Source organism: Pinus tabuliformis, chromosome X (genome assembly GCF_031772625.1).
Source record: "Pinus tabuliformis cultivar Carrire ecotype Pingquan chromosome X, CPIR1, whole genome shotgun sequence".
NCBI classification, from domain to species: Eukaryota; Viridiplantae; Streptophyta; class Pinopsida; order Pinales; family Pinaceae; genus Pinus; species Pinus tabuliformis.
This window is the reverse complement of record NC_142308.1, coordinates 757,587,803-757,597,436: the sequence shown is the minus strand read 5'-3', so window position 1 is coordinate 757,597,436 and position 9,634 is coordinate 757,587,803.

Here is a 9,634-nt window from a genome sequence, read left to right as displayed (position 1 = left end):
TTTCATTTTTAGAGAGTCTGAAAAGGTACATAAAGTCAACTCCAAAATTCCTTTTTTGTCATCTAATCCCTTAAGTCCGAAAAAGTATAAAACAATATAGAAGGGATGAGTTTTCGATAGTTTTAACGAGCCGAATAAAACAAGCGCTCGATCTTTTTGTGCAATAATCCCTCAGGTCCAAAAAGATTAAAATCTAGAGGAGGGATAGCTCTTCCTGTCCTTTAACGAGCCGGAAGGCCAAAAATCGGCAATCTTTTCATATTTTACGAGTCAGTTGAAAAGAGCTTAAAGAAGACTCGTCTTTTGAGGAACGAGTGATAAACAGGGATAGCAGCTGATCCAGGTACAGGTTGGAATTTTCCAATCACGGTAGTGTCACAAGGATGGCTAGGTGAAATCACTCTTCGCAGCTCTTCCTCAAAATGGGTAAACAATCATATGGAGGTGAACGATCGGCCAAATGAAAAGTGGAGGTGACAGGTGCAAACACGACCAAGGCTTTAATGGCTGATGATATTACATTCACGGTGGTTATTTACCGGGTAGGTTCATTTTTTATTTTAAAATGAGCTTAAACACTGGAGGAAACTCTTGCTCATTGCTTATGTTTATTTTTTAACGAGCATGAAGTCCGCGTTAAAACTACTCGGATCTTGCGTTTATTTTTTAACGAGCATGAACTTTATGCTAAAACTGCTCGTTTACCCAGTCATATGATAAGAGTGTCTCATCAAGATTCTATTTTTTATGGAGCTTCATCTCACTAAGCTTTGCTCTGGATCCTTTCTTTATGCAAGCTTGGAAACGACTAATCCTACGAGTTTAAAGGGTTAGAGGTCCTAAAAATTTAAAAAATAAATAGTCGCCCCTTGCTTGCACTCCAAAAGGTTTGCATGCCCCCAGGCATAAAGTACGATTTCAAGGTTACCCCTCAATTTGCAGATAAAACATTTGTTTTACCGGGAGAGGCCTACCTCTTTCAGGCTACCCAAAGATTGTTTTGTTATTCTTTCAACAAAACACTTCTTCGGTGATGTCTACAGAGATAAATAAAGGTGAGTGACGAGACCCGCCCTCTCACATAACTTTGACAAGAGAATCTTATTCCAGAACAACCCCTCTTCCAACCACGGACGGGGTACGGACTAGTCATATTCTCCCGTAGAAACCTACCCTATACCCAAAGTTTTCTTGCCGAAGCAGACGAGGACGCATGCCCCCTGGGTTCCAGTCATATCCTCCCGGATTACTCGCGCTCATCAGGAGGACGGACCGTGGGTTGAGACACTTCTTGCATGAATAGACCATTTAGGGATGGTACATGACTATTTGCGATGCGTGATCCGGGAAACGAAAGTTGGTCTACGAGCTTGACCATTCTTCCTTCATGCGGAAAACACATTACTCTAAAGAGTGAGGAGACTATAGCTCCCATGCAATATATATAGTCTCGTCCAAGGAGTAGGTTATAATCCAAGGGTCCTTGAATGACCATCACGTTCATTTGAACGGTCTTCCCTTTCAATGTTATAGGCACATTGGGGAGGATCCCCAAAGGTCGACTGGTTCCTTTATCAAAGCCTGATAGACTTCTCATCTCAGGAAAAAGCGCTGGCGAACCAAGCGCTTTCCAAGCAATAGAGGAAAGGATACTCACAGATGCCCCCTCATCAATGATAGTGCCAGTCATTACCATTCTGTATATTTGAACAAAAATTCTGAATGGTATGCTTGCTCGCAACCGGGGTCTGCCTAGTTGGTTCCAATCAAAGGATACAACCAGGTTGCTTGGTGATGGGACCGAATATACGGCCAGATATCACTCTGACGAATTTCCTTCCTGCGATAAAGGAATGGGAGCATTGCCCCCTTGTTCATAAGAGTCAGTGCGAATGAAGAGAATTTGGACGGTGTCGTCTTTATTCTCCTCTGTGATGGTATCATTCGAAGATAGAGCCTTTGAAGGCAAAACCGGGTCAACTGCCGTATCAACCTTTTGACTTTCGTCAAGCATGGATCCAGACGGTTCATCTTCAATGATAGGTGCTTCGGCTGACCACCTGGGTGGGCCAGCCGGGTTCTCAACTAGTGAAGGACTTGGCAGGAGTTTTTGATATCCAGGAGGAAGTTGCGCTCGTAAAATCAGGCGATCTTCCAGAACTCTTTTAGCCTCGTCTAAGAAGGGACAACGGTGGATGGCGTGATCGCCTTCACATAGTTTGCAGGGAAATCTAAGTTTCCCTCTCTGTCCTGGGGCTTCACTCCCACTAGTTGACGGTGAGCAATCAACATGGCTATCAGAGGTTGATGCTACCAAATTGTGCAAACGGGGAGACCAGTCCCTTAGTATTCGAGGGATACAGGGACAATCTCTATGGAAGTGGTCTCCCTTGCATATGACGCATGGCGATTTAGGCCTGGTCAGTGCTGTGTGTGGATTTTTGTCAGACGACTCTCGTTTGCCCCCAGTCGCCTTTGGATCCTTCTTCTTCTTTTCTTTCTTCTTCTTCTCCTTCTTCTCCTTAGGAACCTGGTTTTTGGTTTTACCAGTTCCGTCAAGCGAAGAGGAAGGAGGAGAGGAAGATGAAGTAGAAGGCTGGTGGGCGACTCTGGTCTAGTCTGACTGTTGACTCGACTGTTCAGGAATGGTGACGTTCTGAAGGACATTGGTTGAAAAGAGCCAAACTGGCAGGCCAATTGTCAGTCCTGGAAGCGACAATGTGGCCATGTGGGGCGCACCAACATCTCCCCAAGAGGAGAAGGGACTAGGATTTCCACCAAGGGGAATTCCTTGGTTGGTGTGCTCCATCTTTCAACCTAAAGATCAACGCAGGAATTAAAGGGTGATTGTTCCGTTTAAAATAAATTTTAACGACGCTTTAGACACAACTTGCTTTTTCAGTTTTAAAGAGTCGAGAAAAAGCTAAAGATGACTCTAGTCTCCTTCGATGTTTTAACGAGCCCGAAGTGACAAATGCTCGGATGGAATTTTTCTGTTATAGAGTCTAAAAAAGGCCAAAAGAAACTGCTCTGGAGTTCTAGGCAGAGGGTGTGCCAAAATTTTCGCAAAACCGCATAATACTTTTTAAGGTACGGGCGGTCGATCTTCGTGAACGCTGTGTTCACTGCATTGCGATCAGTAGGGCGGCCGAAACAGCTTCCTAAGGATAAAGGATATATGCCTATAGGGGTCTCCCAATATATACGCGACGGTACGTGGGAGCACAATCCGTACTAGCGCTATCGTCCCTCAGGAGGAATCACCCACCTTCCACGAGATTGACAGTCACTAGGCTTAACGACGCCGGAACACGTCTCTAGCCTAGACCTCTATGTTGTGCGTTATGTTACAAAGCGTTGTTAGGTTCATTCAGTTTATTTTAGGTTGATCTTTTTAAAGTTTTCCTTTCAAGGTTCACCACGAGATGTATGATACAAATTCCTAAATGCAGTCTAAAGATGATAAGCAAGCTTTATTATCTTTTCAACTTTGAAAGTCCTAGCTACTAAGGGAAAAGAAAGACACCATCTTTTCTCAAAGAGCAATCAACACACTCTAATGCACTTTTCCTAAATCCAACATGTAAACTATCAAATGCAAAATGCACAATGCAGGTGTTTGTTTTCCGCTTTCTTAGTATTGATGCCTACAAAGAAAGCTTTTTGTACAACTTTGAATTTGCTTTTAAATTATCAATACAAACAAGTTCACTTTTTCAAAATCAGAGAAGATAGAAGAGATTACAACACTTAACGATTTTCGAAATAAAGACTTGTTTTGACACTTAAAAGAGACAAATTCAAACCAATAAGCAAAAGTAAACGTATAATCAATCTGCAAACAGCCAATGAACTCTCTTCTAAGATCACAATCAATCAGATCTGAATCAAAGGCTACAGGATGACTACTTTACTCATGCAAAGGAAAACTGTAAATGACGCCACAAACACATAAAAACACTCACAGTCTTTTTGTACAAAAGGAGGCGGAATCTAAGCAAAGAAAAGGAGTTATCTGACTGGTACATATGCTGGTTAAAGGCTGCAAAAAACAGAGATCAAAACAGGGCAACAGAGAGCAGAGAACCCCAGCTGCACAAGGCCAAACTGGTTCAGCGCAACCTCAACACCGAGGATTTGACATTCAGCGCAGGTAGCCTTCACGGGACCTGCGTTGAAATGCAGACTGCCTTCACAGCAGTTGCGCTGAAGGAGAAACTCTCGTTTCTCCTGGGTTCTGGGTCACAAATTGCTCAAAAATCAACAGTTTCAGGCCAAGTCAGAAACACAAGCAAGGTATAATCAAAGGGATGCTTTGAAAGCTACTAAAATCTATCACAAGGATCATCAAATCATTTGTGAATCCATTGTTCAGATCATAGACAAGTCCAACAACTGGATCAAAGCAGCAACTTTCTACTTTGCATCCGGGAAAGATGCAATTCGATTGTTGCTGTCAAGTCTATGAAGTAAACAAATGACAGAAACACAAATGAAATGAATAAACAAATTGTCCCCAGTATGGTCGCCAATTTGTTGTGGGGAAAAATGCCTATGCAGGACGATCCTATCCACCTAAGGTGTGACAATGCCTTAGCAACAAATGAGTACAGCTATACTGGTTTCTTCCTTTATGAAATATGAAAGAAGAGAGATCAATAGACTTACCAGTGTCTTCCATTTGTCCCTCGATCTAGATCCTCTTCTCTTCGGGTGTTCACAGCTACTTGCCTCCTCGCTTGCCCAAGAGAACAGCTACTTGATTCCTGCGAGATCACAAGAGAAAAGCTACTTGCGACAAGAGAACAACTACTTGAGACAAGAGAAGAACACTACACAAAGACAGATGTTCACATTCATAACTAGTTTAGGATTAGAAATAAACCAAATACACTAATACATTTATACATCAAAATACATCAGCATATAGGAGAAACCAAGATAGATTTATTGATGAATAACAAGGTTCAGGAAGAGATACAACCCAGAGGGCTCCAATCCAGCATCTCCTTCCCAGCAAATGGAATTCCTATCTTCAGCCCCTTCAAAGCATTAAGCACCCAATAATTCCAGTCTCAAACCAACAACAATTCTTTGCAATAACAAAATTCCAGCCTCTCTAGATCTCATGGAGGAGAGATCTATATATAGTTATTTTGGAGAGAGGATGAGTCAGCTTGAGATCTGACTAGTGTCCTCTCCCTCTCTCAGTTCTTGAGTCCACTTGGAGGTTCTTGCTTCCACTTGGAGATTTGGAACCTCTTACTCATCACCAGTCGAATTCCCTGAGGAAAGTGTCATTTTGGAAGCTTCCTGAGCATTGACACCTTGAGGAATGAGCCTGCCACTTGTCCAAACTCGCTCAGCGCAGGTAGCTAGTGTTGGAGTTGACATTCAATGCAGGTAGACAGTGGAGCCACTGACATTCAGCGCAGATGGTCAATGGAGCAGTTGACATGATCCTGAATTGACTTGTTTTTGAGCAGTTTCAGGTGGAGAACTTTTGTGAATTGTTGTGGTTTGTTAGCCTTGTTCCTCTAGGGGTAGGAACAACATGTTTAGGGACTTTGGATCCCTTAGATTATGGACATTTCATGCTCAATGCTGTAAGGCACAAAAATGTCTATAAAAAAAAGTGAGGGAATTTTTCCCTCACTCTTTCTTTTTCCAGCCATTTTTCCTTGCCAGGGTGCATCCCTTGGAAACCAACTCGAAGGTATTTCACATCTCCCCATCATGAAGTCCTGGTTCTTCTGTCGAGGATGATATCTTCAGGAAAATCATCGAGATATTCTAGCGCAAAATCATCAACTGTAGGAATTGATCCCACCTCTTCAGTGTCCATAATCAATGGTGGCTCGTAAAGCTTTAAGTTTTCCACATTCACTATGGAGTACAATTGCATATATGGCAACAAATTGAGATGAAAGACATTGTTTCCAATCTTCTCCAAGATGATGAATGGACCATACCGGATTGGTAGCAATTTCTTCCCTTCTCCCTTCATTCTGTCCTTTTTGATATGGAACCACACTTTGTTGCCCACTTGAAATTGATGGTCGACTCGGTGTTTGTCATGTCGAGCCTTGTACCAAGCTTGAATTTTCTCCAACTGCTCTTATACTGCTTGGTGAATCAACTGGATCCACTGAATGAACTGATCTACTTTGTCCCTATCATCACGTCCACTGGAGTCATATTTGCTTCCAAAGACCATATCAAAAGGATCTTTGGGTAGGTAGCCAAAACATGTCTCAAATGGTGAACGATGCGTAGATGAGTGCATTTCTCGATTGTAGGAAAGTTGCACATATGGAAGATGCTCATTTCACAACTTAGGATGTTTTCCATAATAGCCTAGTAACAAGTGTACCACGGTGCAGTTAACAACCTCTATCTGTCCGTTAGTCTGTGGATGAAATGTTGTGCTTCTTTTCAACTTGGTGTCCATAATCTTCCACAAGATGGTCCAAAACTCTCCGAGAAAGCAAAAGTCCCGATCTAAGACAATCGATGTGGGCAACCCGAAATGGACCCAAACATGTTGAAAGAAAAGATAAGCACTCTCCTCTGCAGTGACCTGATTTTTACAAGGAATTAAAATACACATATTACTAAAATGGTCAATGACAACATACAAATAGTCGTGACTTTTTCTAGACAAAGGCAACCCTCCTACAAAATCCATCGACACACTTTCCCATGGATGACTCAGAATAGGGAGTGGTGTGTAGAGCCCGAGTTTTCTATTAAAGGGCTTTGAAACAAAACACATCACACATCCCTTTACATAGCGAGTCACAATGTTCTTCATATGAGGCCAAAAGAAAAATCTTTGTAGATGACACAAAGTTTTTTCAACACCAAAATGACCAAACAAAAGGGAGGTGTGGGCCTCCTAGATTACATGTACCCTTTCTACCATGGGTATGCACAATTTTCCAAGGTGATACAATAGTTTCCCCTACAAGTGATAGCTGTCCACCTACGAACCATGGGTTAGTTTTGCATAAATATCCTTAAAGTCATCATCATTAACATATTGTTCAGCATAACTTTTAAAAGATAATTAAACATTAGGCAAAATAATAGAAGCAGAAATAGGAGGGTGAGATAGCATATCGGCCATTTTGTTTCTAGTCCCCTTCTTATACTTTATTACCAGAACAAACTGCTAAAGAAAACCCATCCACCTTAAATGACGAGCTTGCTGCAACTTCGTTTTTGACTGAAGATACTGCAAGGGATGATGATCCGTACGGATGATGGTCTCCTTGCCGATTAGGTAGTGTTTCCACTTTTTCACACTCTAGACCAAGGCATATAACTCCTTGTCATAACTGGGATAGTTTATCACAGCTTGAGAGAATTTCTCTAAATGGTAACATATCGGCTTCTTCTGCTACATCATTATAGCTCCCATGGCATATCCATTGGTGTCTGTCTTGATCTTGAATGGCTGCTGGAGATTTGGTAAGGCCAAGACCGGTGCGGTGCTGATTTTTTCTTTCAATTCTTCGAAGGACTTCTGCTGCTTTCCTCCCCATTGAAAGACTTGCTTTACACTTGTCAATGTATGTAAAGGTGCTGCAATAATAGAGAAATTGGCAATAAATCTGTTCCAATACTGTACTGCACCTAAAAAGTTGTGAACCTCAGTTACACTAGTAGGCTTAGGCCAATTTACAATTGCTTCCACTTTAGAAGGATCAATTTTTAATTGACCATGACCAACAATATGACCTAGGTAAACCAAAGAGGTTTTCCCAAACTCACACTTTGACAATTTTTCATAGATTTTTTCTATTTTTCAATACATCAAGTACTTTCTTCACATGGCATACACGTTAATTCCAACTTTTACTAAAGACAAGAATATCATCTAGATATACAAGAAAAAATTCATCAATGAAAGGCCTAAAGAGATCATTCATGACCCTCATGAAAGTGGCTGGAGCATTGCAAAGTCCGAATGGCATCACCATCCATTTGAACAACCCCTGTTTCGTCTTGAAGGAAGTTTTCCACACATCCTGCTTTGAAATTTGGACTTGGTGATACCCAGTACACAAATCCAATTTGGTGAAATAGATAACATTCTTTAACTGATCTAGTAAATCATCAATGCGTGGGAGAGGGTAACAATTTTTCACCGTGATTTTGTTTAGTGCTCGGTAATCCAAGCACATCCTCCATGTGCCATCTTTCTTCAACGCTAAGACAATCGGTGAGATGCATGGAGAAGTGCTCGGTCTAATGATTGTTGGAAATAATACTGAGAGGGGGGGTGAATCAGTATTATCAGAACTATAAAACTTTTTCAATGCTCAGAAACATATGCGCTACTTTCGTTAAGTGAACCAGCGTGTACACGCAACTGTGTCTAAAGAAAACAGCGTATAACCAGAAATCTTATAATTCAGTTAGTTTATCTTCAGTTAAGTGCATAAGGACATTATTCACCATATTAAGAGTAAACAGATGCAGTAGAACAGATCACACAAAAACCACACACATGAACACCATGATATAAGGTGGAAACCCAATGTGGGTGAAAACCACCTGCTGCAAGTCGTCTCTATCTTTCTTTAATATGAAACTTCAGTTTACAATCTTTTTGTACTGGTGCAGCCTTATACCAGTACGCAGGCTACAACCTGCAGAAGGCTACAACCTTCTCTCGTTCTCCAAACTTCCTTGGAAGGGAGCTCCAACCCCCTTTGCTCTTGTACTAGCCAAGATACTAGTATGTAGGTGCAGGCCTACAATCTTCTTTCTTTCAGGTACCACCTTTCATACATTTTCAGACTGGATATTCCTGAAGCACAACATTACAATCTGAAGACCACAATTCATTCAACTTTCACAACAAATCATTGAAGCACAAAACAACCAATACTAGCATCATCAATCTTTGAATCACTGAACCACTGAAACCCTGTCAATCACCAGTTACCAGAACACAGAGCAGACTACAGAACTCTGCAATAACAGTCAGACCCAACTGTAAACCCAAAAATCAAGCTTCAAAAGATATACGCTACTTCAATGAGAGCAACCCGCGTATACACGCGCTTTTACCGAAGACAACCTGTGTACAGATCTAAAAATAAATTCTCTCAACTAGCAGCTGTACCAGACATCAGTTAGACCCAGAACATAACATTGCGTCAGTATGCAGATCTAGAAATACGCATAATCAACCATATCATAATAGTGCATTTCAAATCATTAGATCCCGATCTATCCTTAGATCTAGTCTTCCATCAACCGAAGTGATCTCTCCTTAGCTTAGATCAAGCAACCCAGAACCTGCATACCAGATCTCTTTCTTTTTCAGATATTCAAGCCTTTTCAAAAAGATGATATTGCCTAATGATCTTCTTCTCCTTATATAGCCTTAGGCCTTGCTCAATACCAAGAGCCAAAACCATAGAGATCCAATACCATCAACTTAAAACTAGGGATCAACACGTCTGTCGAGATACTTTGGTCCAAGGACATAGCCTCAAGTACCGGTGACTAACTACCACGGACCAAAAGGAAGCTTCCCGACATATACGCCCTTTTCTGTTCATACATCTGCGTATATACGCGCCTTCGTATATAGCTCTCCTGCGTATACGCGACTTAG